Source organism: Colobus angolensis, unplaced genomic scaffold (genome assembly GCF_000951035.1).
Source record: "Colobus angolensis palliatus isolate OR3802 unplaced genomic scaffold, Cang.pa_1.0 Scaffold176, whole genome shotgun sequence".
NCBI lineage: Eukaryota > Metazoa > Chordata > Mammalia > Primates > Cercopithecidae > Colobus > Colobus angolensis.
The window spans coordinates 3,311,040-3,330,078 of record NW_012114888.1 but is presented as its reverse complement, the minus strand read 5'-3'; the positions used below and the strand labels follow the sequence as shown (position 1 = coordinate 3,330,078).

Below are 19,039 nucleotides of genomic sequence, written 5' to 3'. Positions count from 1 at the left end.
TCTCTACTAAAAATACAAAGATTAGCTGGGCGTGGTGGTGTGCACCTGTAGTCCCAGCTACTTGGGAGGCTGAGACAGGAGAATTACTTGAACCCAAGAGGCGGAGGTCGCAGTGAGCTGAGATCACGCCACTGCATTACAGCCTGGGCGACAGAGACTCTTGTCTCAAACAAACAAACAAGCAAGCAAATAAATAAAGGCACATGTCACCACACCTAGCTCAATTTCTCCTCTTTTTATGGTCAATATCTCTTTTGATTCTTTTGCTTAGATGCTGTCACTCTGATATTAAGGAGGAGGCCAGTTGATTGCATTTGAGTTTGAGCCTTAACTAGGTCATTTAGTCTCACAGAGAAAACTTCTGTTTTGTGGCCAAATTTTACCCATGTAGTCAGGCAGCTGCCATGAATATGTGAACCTTGGGCTCCCTCTCCTGAGAGGGCGGCCAAGTAGACCTTGGCATAAATACAGAATTGAGAGGATGCTGGCTAGTGACACTGGCTTTTTGGTAAGGGCTGCCTGGCCACCTTGCCTCAAGTGATCTCCTACTGTCACTGTGGATGTCACATGCCTCCTGGCTGTGCCACTTACTAGTCAGACCCTTAATTAGTTCTAAAATGAATTTCATGTCCTTTGCAAGAACTGAATTCACCAAGATGGTATCAGGGAAATCTCATTACCTTATAAACACAAAGAGATCGGATCAACAGATCTTGCTTTGCTGAAGAGTTGGGCTTTTGTCCTCTAGCTGGCGAGGAGCCATTGGAAGCCTTTAAGCCAGCAGAGGTGTTTCTTTTAGAATGACTATCCTTGCAGTGGTTTTCAGGTAAAGTAGTGAGGAGTGTGAGATGGATGCAGGGAAACAAAGAAGCTGTCAAAGAAAAAGTTTACCTGAGGCTGGGCGCAGTGGCTCACGGCTGTAATCCCAGCAATTTGGGAGGCTGAGGCAGGCAGAACACCTGAGGCCAGAAGTTCGAGACCAGCCTGGACAACATGGCGAAACCCCACCTCTACTAAAAATACAAAAATTAGCCAGGTGTGGTGGTGTGCGCCTGTAGTCCCAGCTACTTGGGAGGCAGAGGCAGGAGAATTGCTTGAACCAGGGAGGTGGAGGTGGTAGTGAGCTGAGATCATGGAGAATAAAAGAAAGAAAAAATAAAAAGTTCACCTGAGAAGAATGGCTGCCCCTGGGCAGAACCTAGATGCCTCCAGTGCAGGTGAATGACATAAGGATTACTCCCAGGTATCTGGTTCTCACAGGGACAGGGAATGCAGAGAAGAAACAACACTGATGGGGAGGGGGGAGACTTACTCTTGGATCTGTTGAGTTAGAGGTGTCAGGGAGATGGCAAGCAGAGGTTTAGATGTAGGTTCTGGATCACCATGAGAGAGCTCTGTGCTCAACCTATAGTTGCTTGAACCACTCCTTTAAAGTTCCTGCTGGGTGAGTGACTTTTAAAATATAACCTCTTATTATGGAAGGTTTCAAACATAGTAGAGACAATAGTATAATAAACCAAATCCCATGTACCCACTACCATGTTTTGTTAATTACCAGCTCATGATCCGTCTTACTACATCTATATCTTCCAGCTACCTCAAGATGATTTTGACACAAATTCTAGATGTCATGTCATTTATTAGGTTGGTGCAAAAGTAATTGTGGCTTTTGCAATTACTTTCAATGGCAAAAGCCGCAATTTTGCACCAACCTGATATTTGTAAATATTTCAGTATTTATCTCTGAAAGACAAGGAATCTTGTAAAAATATAGCCACAATACCTTATCCCTCTTTAAAAACCATAGTAATTTTGTGATATTTGTCAAATATCCAGTGAGTTCACATTTCCCCAGCTGATTTTTTTTAAGCTTCATTTATGATGTAAGTAAGCGCCCTCCAACAGCATTTGGTTGACATGTCTCTGTGTCTCACAAATCTCTCTTAATCTGTAGATTTGGGTGGAAAACTTTTTGGAGCATTTTGGGATCTATTTGTGTGAACCTGAAACGTAACCAGCACTTCAGTAAAATAAAGAGGTAGAGGAATATGGGATAACCTTCTCTTTTTTTCTTTTTGAGACAGGGTCTCACTGTCTCGCTCTGTCATCCAGGCTGGAGTGCAGTGGCACAATCATAGTTCACTGCAGCCTCGAACTCCTGGGCTCAAGTGATCCTCCTGCCTCAGCCTCCCTAGTAGATGGGACTATAGGTGCATGCCACTGCACTCAGCTGATTTTTAAATTTTTTTTGTAGAGAGAACATCTCACTGTGTTGCCCAGGCTAGGCTCAAACTCCTGAGCTCAAGCAATCCTCCTGCCTAATTTTTTAAATTTTTTGTGTAGATGTGGGGTCTCCCTGTGTTGCCCAGCTGGTCTCAAACTCCTGGACTCAAGCAATCCTCCCACCTCAGCCTTCCAAAGTGCTGGAATTACAGGCATGAGCCACCACACTCAGCTAAGATCTTCTTAATTGGAGGTGTGATTTTAATTTTTTTTCCCTGGGAGATATGATGCTTCCAGGAAAGCTTGATAAAGCTCTTGTACTTGTAGCCTCTTTCTCCTGCAGTTAATTCTGTGTACTGCTATGGTATCTTCTGAAAGTCTTTCCCAGATTGTACCCCTTTTTAGTCCAGAAGTCTTTGTGGCTTCTGTTTCCTGTGTGATAAAGTCTCATCTCATGAGCTTGGCTTAAAGGAATGGCTGGCCATCTTCCTTGTGCCATCCTCACTGCTTGACACTTGGTCTCTCCAACCTTCCCCTTTCTCCCCTGCGTGGGCTAGTTCCAGCCCATGCCACTGTATCTGATGTGCACTTTCCTACCTCATACCAAGGGCTTCCTCTGAAATATAGTTCACGCCTCCTCTTTCCTCTGTACAAGTCTGACTCATCTGGAAAGGCCCAACTGTGAAGTCACCTTTTCTGTGAACTTTTCCTCAACAACTTTTTCATCTGAAAGACTTATTCATTCTGTTGTCTGCTATGTCACCTTTTTATGCCTCTCTTTTGTGGTGGTTGTTACAGCCTGGTTGGCTTTATTGTCAGTTGTGTGTTGGCAGGTAAGACAGTTGTGTGTGTGTGCGTTTGTGTGTGTCTCAAGAGGAAAGATACTGTGTCCTGGCCAGGCCCATGTCTCCTTAGCACTCAGCACAGAGTCCTTCCCTCCTGAAATATAGGGTCCACCTGTTGGGTACAAGTCTTAGGAGGATGAATAACAGATTTCCTATTCTAGATACTCCACTCCGTGTTCTGTTTTAAAATAAATTTATTAAGCAGCCTATTAAAAATGACATAGTTTAGAGCTAGGCTGAATTAAAACCAGTATATAATTACATTTTATTCTGTCCTTGTAAATGCATAAAGGATATTGCTGGGTATGTGATATGAAGCATTCCTTGTGTCCCAGACACCAATTTCATGACTCAGGAAATTGCAACAAAAACACAAAACTCTAATCTTTCCAGATACTGTTTTGTTGCCTGCCAAAACTTAGACATAAATTGCAGGGGGAAAAAAAGCATTATGTCCACAATTAAGAGAATTGACACTTTATGTGTATATAATCTGTTACTATTATTTGTGCTCAGATTACAGTTTTTGATTTTCATTATTTTATTCTTTCAGCAAACATCTGTTGAGTGACGATCACATTCCAGACATTGTGCTGGGTTCAGTGGAGCTTGTAGTCTCATGAGGAGGACATGCAGTAACAGTTGTATAGGCAACGACAGCACAGGGGAAAGAGTGATTGATTTGTGACACAGGTGGTCTGCAGGGTGAATAGGAAATGATCAAGTAGACAGGGTAGGAAGGGTGGGGCCCAGGAGACATACCTGACAGAGTGGACAGCGTGCGCCAAGAATGGAGAAGTAGGAAAGGCATGGCTTACTTTAGTATTTAACTGTCATTTTCATTTTTAATAGGAAATATATATTGTACATGTTGTAAAATGCAAATAGATCAACAGTGAAAGTTAAGTTCTATCTTTCCTCTGACCCTCAGCCACACAAGTCCTCTCCTTAGAGACAGCCACTGTTACATTTTCTTGCAAATGCCCTTCCATGGAATTATGATACATTTTAAACCTGAGATAGATTTTTATCTCCCCTGAAAAGGTAACATGTTATGCAACTTGTTTTTCATTTTGCTTTTTTCCACCTAATGCATAGGATGTATGTAGAGTGGCTGCATTCTTTTTAATATAATGGCTATAGACTCCATTATGTGAGTGGACAACAGTTTATTTAGTTGGTACCCTTTGGAGGAGACGTTTAGGCCTTTTATAATAATGTGGTGTCACCTATCCCATGATGTAGATTGGAATAAGTGAGCAACAGCCAGACTACAGAGCTGAGGGTTGTAAATATATTCAACTCTTAGTTCAGATTCTGCTAACAAACAGAAAGTCAAACATGTTGGAGAAAGAACCAAATCAAGTTCCAGGAAATGCAATATATTCATTGAAATTACAAACTCAGGATAAAGAACTGAAAAGACAGCACTGAATCCTAACCACTAGACTACCAGATTTAAATGTAAGACTTCAAACTATGCAAATCCTAGGAGAAAACCTAGAAAGTACCCTTCCTGACATCAGACTTGGCATAGAATTTTCTAGCTAAGTCCTCAAAAGTAATTGCAAAAAAACCAAAAGTAGGCAAGTGGGACCTAATTAAAGAGCTTCTGCACAGCAAAAGAAACTATTAACAGAGTAAACAATCTACAGAATGGGAGAAAATATTTGAAAACTGTGCATCTGACAAATTTCCAGAATCTATAAGGAACTTAAATCAACAAGCAAAAAACAAATAATCCCATTAAAAAATGGACAATGGAACAGACACTTTTCAAAAGCAGACATACAAGTGGTCAACAAGCATATGAAAAAATGTTGATTATCACTAATCATTTGAGCAATGCAAATCAAAACCACAGTGCAATACCTTCCCATACCAGTCAGAATGGCTGCTATTAAATAGTCAAATAATAACAGATGCTGGCGAGGCTGCACAGAAAAGGGGAACACATATACACTGTTGATAGGAATGTAAATTAGTTCAGCCACTGTGGGAAGTAGTTTGAAGATTTCTCAAGGAACTTAGAACTACCATTTGACCCGGCAATCCCACTACTGGGTATATATCCAAAGGAATATAAATTGTTCTGTTATAAAGACACATGCATTCATATGTTCATTGCAGCACTATTCACAATAACGAAGGCATGGAATCAACCTAGGTGCCCATCAACAGTGGATTGGATAAAGAAAATGTGGCACATATGCCCCGGGGAATACTACATAGCCATAAAAAAGAACAAGATTACATTCTTTGCGGCAACATGGAAGTAGCTGGAGGCCATAATCCTAAGCAAATTAACACAGGAACAGAAAACCAACTACTGCATGTTCTCACCTGTAACAGGGAGCTAAGTATTAGTACACATGGACATAAATATGGGAGCAATAGACACTGGGGACTATGGGGGGGGATATGGGTTGAAAAATTACCTGTTGGGTACTATGTTCACTGCCTGAGTGACAGGATCCATACTCCAAACCTCAGCATTATGCAAGTATACCTATGTAACAAACCTGTACATGTACCCCCTGTATTTAAAATAAAAGTTGAAATTATATTTTTAAAAACAGAACTGAAAAGAGAGGCCGGGCGCGGTGGCTCAAGCCTGTAATCCCAGCACTTTGGGAGGCCGAGACGGGCGGATCACCAGGTCAGGAGATCGAGACCATCCTGGCTAACACGGTGAAACCCCGTCTCTACTAAAAATACAAAAAACTAGCCGGGCGAGGTGGCGGGCGCCTGTAGTCCCAGCTACTCCGGAGGCTGAGGCAGGAGAATGGCGTAAACCCGGGAGGCAGAGCTTGCAGTGAGCTGAGATCCGGCCACTGAATTCCAGCTTGGGCGACAGAGCAAGACTCCGTCTCAAAAAAAAAAACAAAAAAACAAACAAAAAAAAAGAACTGAAAAGAGAACTGGTGAACTGAACAATGGATCTGAATAAATTATCCAGAAAGTGCCACAGAGAGGCGGAAAGAAAATATATCCATATGCTGAAATACTGCACAGCAGTGAGACCACATGAACCAGAACCATGTGTCAAGCTGGTTGACTCTCACAAATGTATTGTGGGGAGAAAAAAGGCAGGTTACATAATAAACCGTACCATATATAATTCAAAACATGCAAAGTTAAACAACATATATCTGTAATACTATAAGGGCACAATAAACACCAAATTCAGACTAACAGTGTCCAGAGAACAGGGTATGGGAAGCGAGGGACTTGGGTGGGAAGGGATACCAAGGATGTTTAGCTCTCTTGGTAATGTGCTGTTGATTAAGCTGAGTGGTGGACTCCAGTAGATGTCCAGTAGACCATTTTTATCCTGATAAATTCTTGTAAAATATATTAAATATACAAAATAGTATATGTAGCTTATATGCAGAAAAAAATGAAATAACCATCTCCATACTCACTGCCCAGCTTGAGGAACAGAAAATTACCTGTGCCTTTGAACCACTACCCCCATGTATTCCTTCCCAATTATGATATACTTTGCCCCTGAAGTGTACTATATCTAGTCCTTCATGTAGCTGATATATTTCATAATAAGGATTTTCTTTTTATTTGTTTGTTTGTTTTTGAGACAGAGTCTCGCTCTGTCGCCCAGGCTGGAATGCAGTGGCGTGATCTCGGCTCACTGCAACCTCCACCTGCTGGGTTCAAGCAATTCTCCTGCCTCAGCCTCCTGAGTAGCTGGGACTACAGGCATGCACCACCATGCCCGGCTAATTTTTTGTATTTTTAGTGGAGACAGGGTTTCACCATGCTGGCCAAGCTGGTCTCAAACTCCTGACCTTGTAATCCATCCGCCTAGACCTCCCAAAGTGCTGGGATTACAGGCGTGAGCCCCCACGCCCAGCCCATAATAAGGGCTTTTAAGGGGATGCTTTGTAACCTTCTTATAGTAATCTTACTAGTTTATTTGGTAATTAATTTGAACCAAATTTTCATCCCCCTTTTAAAGAATTGTTGTGTTGGTCATCTAAGTAAAAATTATATCTCATGTGCCTATGATAAAACTTCTAAATGCAATATATTTTCAGCACCTCCCCGAAGTATGTGATGTTTTAAGAGCATTAGTGAAAATTAATCTTCCATCTGGCCCCATCAGTTTTAATCAGGGAGAACTAAAGTTAAATAGTTTCTTGGTTAGTGCCTTAGGATAATACCGTCTATAAAAGTGGAGTTCATGTTGGGAGGTTATATGTCAGAAGTCTCCTTTGGAAGATCAAAAAAGTTCATTTTGATGGTGGTGTGGGAAAAGGGAAAAAGAAACCTAAAAACATCTTTGGAATAAGGGTTATGGACCCCGTGTTAGAGCAATGGTACCTTAACTTCTCATCTGTAAAGGGAGGTGAGATCTGAGTTAGCAATAGGGATATTATTGATGTTCTAGAGAAGCTATGTGCAGTTTCCCAAAAAGATGGTGTATTAGTCAACTTGGGCTGCCATAACAAAATACCATAGACTTGGCGGCTTAAACAAGAGAAATTTATTTCCTCACAGTTCTGGTGGCTAGAAGTCCAAGATCAGTGTACCTGCATGATTGAGTTCTGGTGAGGACCCTCTTACAAGTGATGTGTACATTGTGACTTAAAGAATGGTTAAGAGTTAAGCTGGTGAAGATAGTTATGGAGGAGAAAGTGGAAAGAGAGTTCCAGGCAGAGGCTCAGAGGAAAGACTGATTAATGTGTTTCAAAGTGTAGCTGATGTTTAGCTGAAAATCTTGATCTGGGTCTCTAAAGAGTGACAAGCAGGTCAGGAAAGTTTGTGATCATCTACTGTAGCAACCTTTTTAGTCCAGTCCTTAGGCAACTGACTTGGATTTGATTAATAAGTTTAATTAAAGTGAGAAATAGACAAAAACAGCAATAAAAATGTGTTAAATGATCCCTCAGCCACAGGCACACTGTCCTTAATTTTGGGAAATGTCAGAGTATGAGACAGAAACAAATATTCATACAACTGATTTAAAACAGAAAGCTTATATTATAATTCCAAAGGGCCTTGGACCTAACCTCGGCATCTGCTGCACTCCCATTATTTTCTGTTCAAATATATCTGTGATTTTTTTTTTTTTTTTGAGACAAGGTCTCATCACTCAGGCTGGAGTGCGGTGGTGCAATCATGGCTCACTGAAGCTTTGAACTCCTGGGTTCAAGTGATCCTCCCGTCTCAGCCTCCCAAGTAGCTGGGACCACAGGCGCATGCCACCATGCCTGGGTAATTTTAACATTTTTTTGTAGAGACAAAGTCTCACTATGTTGCCCAGGCTGTTCTAAAACTACTGGGTTCGAGCAATCCTCCCACCTCAGCCTCCCAAAGTGTTGAGATTGTAGGTATGAGCCACTGTGCACGGCCTGTGAATTTTATTTTAGAAGCATTTTAAAGAAAATATGTTTAATTAGAGACTTAAATGTTAGACCTAAAACCATAAAAACCCTAGAAGAAAACCTAGGCAATACCATTCAGGACATAGGCATGGGCAAGGACTTCATGTCTAAAATACCAAAAGCAATGGCAACAAAAGCCAGAATTGACAAATGGGATCTAATTAAACTAAAGACCTTCTGCACAGCAAAAGAAGCTACCATCAGAGTGAACAGGCAACCTACAGAATTGGAGAAAGTTTTTGCAGTCTCATCTGACAAAGGGCTAATATCCAGAACCTACAAAGAGCTCAAACAAATTTACAAGAAAAAACAAACAACCCCATCAAAAAGTGGGTGAAGGATATGAACAGACACTTCTCAAAAGAAGACATGGATGCAGCCAACAGACACATGAAAAAATGCTCATCATCACTGGCCATCAGAAGAATGCAAATGAAAACCACAATGAGATACCATCTCACACCAGTTAGGATGGCGATCATTAAAAAAATCAGGAAACAACAGGTGCTGGAGAGGATATGGAGAAATAGGAACACTTTTACATTGTTGGTGGGAGTGTAAACTAGTTCAACCATTGTGGAAGACAGTGTGGCGATTCCTCAAAGATCTAGAACTAGAAATACCATTTGACCCAGCCATCCCATTACTGGGTATATACCCAAAGGATTACAAATCATACTGCTCTAAAGACACATGGACACGTGTGTTTATTGTGCACTGTTCACAATACCAAAGACTTGGAACCAACCCAAATGTCCATCAATGACAGATTGGATTAAGAAAATGTGGCACATATACACCATGGAATACTATGCAGCTATAAAAAAGGATGAGTTCATGTCCTTTGTAGGGACATGGATGCAACTGGCAACCGTCATTCTGAGCAAACTATCGCAAGAACAGAAAACCAAACACCGCACGTTCTCACTCATAGGTGGGAGTTGAACAGTGAGAACACTTGGACGCAGGAAGGGGAACATCACACACTGGGGCCTGTTGTGGGGTGGAGGGAGGGGGGAGGGATAGCATTAGGAGATATACCTAATGTAAATGATGAGTTAATGGGTGCAGCACACCAACATGGCACATGTATACATATGTAACAAACCTGTACATTGTGCACATGTACCCTAGAACTTAAAGTATAATAATAATAATAAAAAAAAAAGAAAATGCGTTTAAGAGTATGTATGGGTGCCCCTCCATATTGTTGGGACTTGAGGGGTCTAATTAGTGATACTCTAAATTCTCTACCAAAATTTTGAAGTAGTTGGGAGATAAAGGAGCCAGATGGGTAGCAATCACAATGTCTTATTTATGAGTGGCAGAGTTAGTAGAGTATGGCTTAGGTATGTGGCAACAATTGACTTCTTGAGACTGTAGTCCTGGAATAGGCAGCACTAATCCCTCCAGGTCCTGGGACTGTTCAGCCAACACAGGCCCCAGCTAGAATGAGGCAAGTGTAATCAACCTACACTGACTGGGATACCATATTGAACTTAGTAAAAGGTTCAGTTGTCAAGCCCAAGTCTTCCTCCTTGGTTCTAGTTTTCAATGAGCACCTCTTCCATTCGACATTAGAATGGGCATGTTCTTTTTGCAAATACTATCAAAAGAAAGTATGTGGTTCCCCATAGAGAAATGCTGTGCAGCACAGCAACAATGGCAAGTTCTTCCTGGTGTCTCACCCAAGAGCTTCATGGCACAGTATAACTACATTTTCCATGTCTCGTTTTCTCAAGTAGTATATAAGACCTAAAATCTTTTCCCCATCTTATTACTAGCTGTGACATTCTGTATATGAGGAAACTACTTAAAACTGATGGTGTATTTTGAATCACATGAACTTGTTCCATCTTGGTTTGAGTTAAATATTTGGAATTTCAGCTGTTGAAGAAGAGGGGCATTGGATTGGAGGTCAGACTCTTGGCTGATGGGCTTGAATTTCACTCTTCTAGTGTCTTTTTCTAAGGGGATGAGATAGAACTTTTGTCTGGAAGAGCTATAGACTCAGGTTATTTCTTTAATTAAACTCAGCCTCTGTCAGAGCAGCACTAGTCCCAGGTTGGTGAGTCACAGATTTTCTATTGTATTGTCAAGAGTTATCAGTAGGTACCTCTCCCCCACACTCCAGATTCTGAGCCCTTTTAAGTATGAATCTCTACCTACTGTCCAACAAAGTGGAGTGAAAAAAAAAGTATGCAAATCCTTTTCCCCAAGAAATTATTCAAAAGGTAATATGTTAATTCTTAATACTTAAAAGATCACATCTCAGCACTACAAAGGTGTTAAGGCACTGGAATATAAATCCATGGTAATAGCTAAACTATTCCAGAGTGTAAGTCAAGGCGCAGGCTGGGTGTCCATATCCAGTAGGGGTTCCCAGGCTTGGGAGAGAGAACAACCAGTCCATAAATGACAAATTTTTATTATGATATATTTATGTCCCATGTACTTTAATATTTTTAATTAACAAAAATTGTTATGTATTTATCATGTACGACATGTTTTGAAAGGCCTGTACACTGTGGAATGACTAACTCGAGCTAATTAGCCTATGCATTACCTCACGTACTTTTCACTTGTTTGTGGTGAGAACCCTTAAAAGCTACTTTGTTAGCAATTTTTGAAAATACAACACATTTTATTAACTGTAGTTATTATGTTGTCCAATAGATCTCTTGAACTTATTCCTCCTATCTAACTGAAACTTTGTATCCTTTGACCATTTTCAAAATTGTATTGGTTTTTGTTATATAGCATTTTATGTGTCATAATTTCAATAAAAGTCACCTTCTTATCCCAAATTGCTTCAGCTGGGAACCTGGTAGTCATCATTAATTCCTCCCTGTTTATCATCTCCCACGGCCAACTCCATCGACATGAGCAGTTAGGATGTTACTGAAGAAGTCCAGGTGAAAGACAGGTGGGGTGGATTGGCACATTGGCCATGACCAGTCTTGGGACTCTGGAGTCAGACAACCTGGGATTGAATCTCAGGCTCTCCATTTGCATGTGACCTATGTGTAACCTTGGACAAAATCCTGCTTCTCTTTCTGCCTCAGTTTCTTCAGCAATGTAATAAGAATAATCATAGTACCTTTCTCAAAGGATTCTTGTCAGTATTAACTCAGTTAATATGCCTAAGATGCTTAGAACAGTGTCTGGCACATGATGCTAGCACTCACTATTGTTTTTGTTGATCTACTCTTTCGGATTGTAAACTCCATGACAGCAGAATATATGTTTCACTACCATATGTCCAGTTTCTACCATAGGGCCTGACACATAGTGGGTATCCAAATATTTTTTGAATGCATGCATGAAGAAATATTAATTCATCAATATACAAATAAATGAGGAAGGAAGGAAGAAAACAGTGATTATGAGCTATGTTTAATAAGCTAAACCAGGGTTATGATATCTAATCACTTTCACAGGATAGAATTATTGATTTATTTTTTGGTTGCTCCTAAGCACTTGGTTGGTAGAAGCTTTCATGTATTGTAACGCTAAACCTGCGTACTTTTTCAGGGCTGGGGAGTGGGAAGGGGGCTTTCATTTAAGGACATCTGTGCTTTAAGAATATTTTAGGTTTGTGGTCCAGCTAACATTTTCTTTATTTTAAAGTTGGAGAGACCGGGCACAGTGGCTCACGTCTGTAATCCCAGCACTTTGGGAGGCTGAGGCAGGCAGATGACCTGAGGTCAGGAGTTTGAGACCACTCTGGCCAACTTGGAGAAACCCTGTCTCTACTAAAAATACAACAATTAGCCAGGTGTGGTGGCAGGCACCTGTAATCCCAGCTACTCAAGAGGCTGAGGCAGGAGAATTGCTTGAACCCAGGAGGTGGAGGTTGCAGTGAGCCGAGATTGTGCCACTGCACTCGAGTTTGGGCAAGAGAGCGAGACCCTGTCTCGAAAGAAAGAAAGAAAGAGAGAAAGAGAGAAAGAGAGGAAGGGAGGAAGGGAGGAAGGGAGGAAGGGAGGAAGGAAATTAAAGTAAAAGTAAAAAAATAAAGTTGGAGAAATGAGATTCAAAGAAATTTTTCTAAAGTCAGAAATGTTTTCTCATGTCCAACGTGTGATACCAACTTTTGTTACATATTTCATTGTGGGTACTCTTAATATATATGTTTGAGTGTAATTCAGCCTCTATCTGATTGCCAACCAGCAAATATTTTTTGAGTACCTAGTATGCCAGGCACTTCCATGTGCTAAGGATACAGAGGGGAATTCAACAGATCCCCTGACACCCCACCTCCCATGGAGCTGACAGTTGGACCAGCTTGGCAGACCAACTGTCCAAATGCTTATAACAAAGTGTGGCGTGTTTACAAAAGAGGAAGCACATAGTGCAGTGGGACTACAAAGCCTTGGAACCTAGGCTAGCTTAGGGAGTCAGGGAGGGCCTCTTGGAGGAAGTGGCATTTAGGCTGTGTTTCCCATTGGAAAAAATAATAGTAAAGTTGCATTTAAATATACCACCTATATAGTTAACCTGCTATCACTTACTGAGAGTCATTGTATATTCCCCTGTGTTTCTTCCAAGGTCCTGAAGGATTTACGTTTGTGTTACATATTTGATCTGCATATAGGTGGTCATGTGTGTAGCCCTTGCATTACAAAATATATTGTTTGCTGGTCTTACATCGGTTCAGTTCTCACTTTGAGAGAGACTTAATGGAAAAGTATGGAACACTGGTACTGGAAAGGGATCGCACATGCGATCTCTAGATTCATTTTCTCATTTGCTCTTTTTTTTTTAAAAAAAAACTTCATTGACATAATTTACATATCATAAAATGCACTCATGTGTACAATTTCAGTGATTTTTGGTAAAATCACTACGTTGTGTGACCATGATAATTCAGTTTCAGACCATTTTAATCATCCCAATAGGATCCTTCATGCGTTAGCCCTTGGCCACCATGAATCTACTTTCCATCTCTGTAGATATACCTGTCCTAGACACTTCATAGAAATGGAATTTTACAATATGTGGCATTTTTGTGACTGGCTTTGACTGAGCATGTATGCTTAGTGTAGTATCTTTTAGGTTCATCCGTGTTGTAGCATGTATCAAGTTCATTCCTTTTTCTGCTGTATGGATAGACCACATTTTGTTTATCCATTCATCAGTTGATGGACATTTGGGTTGTTTTCATTTTTTGGCTGTTACGAATAATGCTAGTATGAACATTTGTCCGAAAATCTTTGTGTGGACATCTGTTTTCAATTCTAGTCTAGGGTAGAGTATAAATTGCTGAGTTGTATGGTAAGTTTGGTTTTAACTTTCTAAGAAACTGCAAACCGTTTTCCAAAGTGGCTGCACAATTATACATTCCCACCAACAATGTATGAGGGTTAGGTTTGCCACATGCTCTCCAACATATGTTAGTATCTGTATTTCTGATTATTGCCATTCTAGTGGGTATGAAATGGTATTTCATTATGGTTTTAATCTGCATTTCCTGAATGATCTATAGTGTTGACCATCTTTTCGTGTGCTTATTAGTCATTCATAATTTATTTTGGTGAAATGTCTATACTAATATTTTGCCCATTTTAAAATTGAATTATCTTCTTATTATGGAGTTATATATTTATATATCCTAAATACAATTTCTTTATCAAATATGTGTCTGCAGTTTTTCCCCATCATTTTCTTAATAATGTCTTTTTTTTTCTCTTTTTTTAAGAGACAGGTTCTTGCTCTGTTACACAGGCTGGAGTGCAGTGGTGTGATCATAGCTCATTGTAACCTCAAACTTCTGGGCTCAAGTGATCCTCCCACCTCAGTCTTCTTTTTTTTTTAATTTCGACTTTTATTTTAGATACAGAAGGTACATGTGCAGGTTTGTTACATGGGTATATTGCACCCAGGTAGTGAGCATAGTACACAATAGGTAGTTTTTCAACCCACTCCCCATCTTTCTGCCCAAGTAGTCCATCATATCTATTATTCTCATGTTTATGTCCATCTGTGTTCAATGTTTATTTCCCAATTATAAGTGTGAACATGTGGTATTTGTTCTTCTGTTCCTGCCTTAATTCGCTTAGGATAGTGGCCTCCAGCTCCATCCATGTTGCCATTTTTTTGTGGAGATGAAGTCTTACTATGTTGTCTAGGCTGGTCTTGAACTCCTGGCCTCAAGTGATCCTCCCACCTTGGCTTCCCAAATAACATCTTTTGAAGCACAAAAGTTTTGAATTTTGATAAAATTTAAATTATCACTTTTTAATTTTATTGTTTGTGCTTTTCGTATCATATCAATGAAAAATTTGCCTAACCTAAGGTCTCACAGATTTTTTTCCCCTAGGCTTTTTTTTCTAAAGGTCGTGTAATTTTAAGCTCGTAGTTTTAGGCCTTTGACTCATTTTGAATTAATTTTTATGTATAGTATGAGGTCGGAGTCTAAGTTCATCTTTATGCATGTAGATATCCAATTGTGCCAGCACCATTTGTTGAAAAGATTGTCCTTTCCTCAATTGAATTGCATTATCATCTTTATTGAAAATCAATTAACCATAAACATACCATTTTATTTTTGGACTCCCAGTTTTGTTCCATTGAGCTATGTGTCTATCCGTATACCACTACCACACTATCTTTGTAGTGAGTTTTGAAATGTAGAAGTGAAATTTACCCAGCTTTTTTATTTTTCAAGGTAGCTTGTGATCTTCTGGTCCTTTTGCGTTTCCATGTATGTTTTAGGCTCAGCTTGTCAATTTCTGCCAAAAAATTTGCTGGAATTTTGATAGGAATTGCATTGAGTCTGTAGATCAATTTGGGGAGAATTGTCATGTTAGCTATATTGAGTCTTCTAATTTATGAATATGAGATGTTTCTCCATTTATTGGGGTCATTTCATTTCTCTCAGCAGTGTTTTGTAATTTTCAGTGTATAAATCTTACATTTTGGTCATTCATTTTTCACAGAATGAGTATTTGTACAATTTGGATTTATTCATACAACTGGCACTTAGAAAATTCTGGTGAGGTGGGAATTCAGAGCTTGGAGAAGTATGGCTTCTCAGTGGTCATAATAAAGAGGCCTGAGACCAGTGGGCAGAAGCTACAGGGAAATAAAGTTTGACTCTGTTTAGAGAGCCAGTGTTGTCCTGCTGCAAAAAGGACAGACCTGGAAGATGGTGAGCCCCCTCACTGTCTGTTTTTAAACAAGAGCTGTATACCATGGTGAGAAGCTTAGAGACCATTCTTTCTCATTTCTGACCTTGCATTGAAATCAGATATGGAACTTCTTTAAATCCAAATACCTCACACACCTCCTAGACCTACAGGATGAGAAGGTACAGGAGAGACTGTAGGTACCTGTACTTTAATTGGTTCCCCAAGATGACTCTGAATACCACAGTGTAAGACCTCTCTGCCATTGGACAGAGTGTTTGATAAATGTGATGGATAATTGGACTTGTATTGTCCCTTCCAACATTGGCGTTTTGTAGTGGCATGAGATCTGGATAAAATGAGTGTGGGGCAAGTATAGACATACCTTAGGTATGTAGGAAACACAAGCGGAGGGATTTTCCTTGGACAAGCAGGCAGGACCTGTGGTTCTGTTTGTGGTGGGCTTCATATCTCATTCGGATGGTTCAGTGCCAATGCTGAATCTCAAGCAATTCTGAAAAATTCTTCCTAATGATGCCATGCAGGTCATCTGATTTTAAGTGACCTGAATGCATTGGAGAAATTGAGCAATAAAATCAGTGGCTTGTGTCCGATGTGGCAGATACTTATTTCCCATTTTAATGGGAATTTTTAATAGTGAGGTTGCTAGCTCCATGAAACCTGTCTTCCTTGCAGTCTTTTAATTCTTATTAAAAGAAAATTGATAGAGTAAGTTTGTTTAGTTTTTGGCCTGTTTACCAGTCTACAGTGCCACAAAGATTGATGATGATACATTATATGATGATACATTATATGATGATACTGTTTTATTACTATCATTATGTGTTTTGCTAAATCCCTGGGAGAATCTTCTAAATAAATCAGCATTTATGCAAGGACAATTATGCCTACCCTTGAAATTTTCCTCTGGTCAAAATCCTATATAACTGTAAAATTGCTGTAGAAGTACTCATTTTACAGGCACCTGGGAAGCTGCTAGAGGGACAAATAAGGAAGTTATGATATCCTGTGCCTCTGCTGGACAGGAAAACTTCAAAAATGGAGTTCTGTAGCTACTTTTCTAGAGAGATTTTTTTCTATTTTGCTCCAGCCCACATATCACTTGTCTTCCTAACCTCCATCCCCAATATGCACTATTTTTATAGCAAGAGATGATGCAAAGAAAAATAACTAATTCTAAAGGGCCCATAAAAAGCAGCATTTGTACAGCTTTTGACAGTTTATAAAGGATTTTGACATATGCATGTTCTCACTACATTCTTACAACAGCCCAATTTTAGAAATGAGCAGCAGAGAGGTACTTTGTGCTGGATTGTAGCTAGGTGGAAAGTGAAGTTACCTACACAGGTGTTCTGTCACTGAATCTATCAAATTCTTCTCCATTATGCTGCCTCGTTACTACCAGACAAAATAAATATATCAGGAAAAGTTGGTAAATAGCAGCAAATAATGCCTTAGAATTAATTTGCTACAATATACAAAAGCAAACATTTTCAGTAAATGTTTGCTTCTTACACATTTATAAAACATGGCAAGATAACAAGCATGTAGGAATTCTGTTATTCATGCTCATGGGAGGACATCTGGAATGGCTGTGTGAGAGCTCAATGAATCTTCTTCCCAAAACACAGCAATAAAATTGGACAAAGTTGTCAAAAATAACTAGTCTCTGGAAATTGATGAAAGGTCAATAAAATTGAGGAATATTTATTAAAGAAAATCTACTGAATCTTGGTAAGAATAGTAGATGTCTATGGCATTTAAGATTGCTTCCATCCCTGCCAGATCCATGTTCTGGATGATTTATCACAGGCAGGTAGAATAGGCTGCAGTGACCACCAGCTCCCATTTCTCCCACCAGCTCCAGAAATAAACCATTGTGTTTATGGTCAGTTGATTTTCAACAAAGGTACCAAGAGAATTCACTGGAGAAAAGACCGTATTTTTAACAAATGGTGCTGGAGCAATTAGATATCCATATGCAAAAGGATCAATTTGGACCTTAACCCGACACCGTACACACAAAATTAACTCAGATTGTATTAGAGATCCAAATGTAAGCATTAAAGCTATAAAACACTTAGAAACATAAGAAATATTCATAACTTTGGGTTAGACGAGTATTTTTTAGATATGACACCAAAGCCACAAGCAATAAAAGAAAATTGATAAATTAGATTTCATCAGAGTACAAAAAATTGTGCTCTGCCAAAGACAATGTCAAGAGGCTGCAACGACAAGCTACAGTCTGGGAGAAAATATTTGCAAATCATATATCTGACAAAGGACTTGTATCTACAATATATAAGGAACCCAAAATGTGACCATAAGAAAACAACCCGGTTTTTAAAATGGGCAGATAACTTGAAGAAACATTTCTCTGAAGAGGATATTAGGATGGCCAATAAGTACACAAAAAGATTTTCAACATCATTAGCCATTAGGGAAATGCAAATTTAAAGTATGGTGAAATACCACTACACACCTATTATAATAGAATGGCTAAAATGAGAGATACGGGCAATACCAAATGTTGATGAGGATGTGGAGCAACTAGAACCCTCATATGTTGCTGTAGGGGACAGTGGTTAAAAAATGGTATAGTTGGGCTTTTGGTTTGGTTCCAAGTCTTTGCTGTTGTAAATAGTGCTGCAGTAAACATACGTGTGCATATGTCCTTATGGTAGAATGATTTATAATCCTTTGGGTATATACCCAGTAAAGAGATTGCTGGGTCAAATGGTATTTCTTTGATAGAATGGATAAAGAAAATGTGGCACATATATACAATGGAATACTATGCAGCCATAAAAAGGAATGAGTTCATGTCCTTTGCAAGGACATGGATGAAACTGGAAGCCATCATTCTCAGCAGACTAACACAGGAACAGAAAACCAAACACCGCATGTTCTCATTCGTAAGTAGGAGTTGAACAATGAGAACACATAGACACAAGGAGGGGAACATCACATGCCAGGGCCTGTTGGGGGGGTAGGTGGAAAGAGGAGGGAGAGCATTAATACAAATATCTAATACACGTGGGGCTTAACACCTAGATGATGGGTTGATAGGTGCAGCAAACCACCATGGCACGTATACCTGTGTAACAAACCTGCACGTTCTGCACATGTATCCCAGAACTTAAAAAAGAACTGAAAACAAGGGCATAATTACTTTGGGAAATGGCTTGCAGTTTCTCATAAAGTTAAAGATATGCTGCGCATACGACCGAACAGTCGCACTCTGGGTATTTACCTTAGAGAAATGAAAACATGTTCATATAAAAACCTGTTCATGGGTGTTCATGGCAGCTTTATTTGTGCCGGCCAAAAGCTGGAAACAAGCCAAATATCCCTCAGTAGGTGAGTGTTTATACAATGGAATACAACTTAGCAATAAAATGGGATGAAGTGT

The 19,039-nt window shown here is 39.7% G+C and overlaps 1 protein-coding gene and 1 pseudogene across 3 annotated transcripts in view; both read left to right on the top strand.

Annotated features, from left to right (window-relative positions):
• The window catches only part of LOC105509491, a 15,758-nt pseudogene extending 15,450 nt beyond the window's left edge, over nucleotides 1-308 (top strand).
• SLC9A7 (solute carrier family 9, subfamily A (NHE7, cation proton antiporter 7), member 7) overlaps nucleotides 1-19,039 on the top strand; it is a 137,842-nt gene that overhangs the window by 48,169 nt on the left and 70,634 nt on the right. The gene's annotated exons all lie outside the window — the stretch shown is intronic.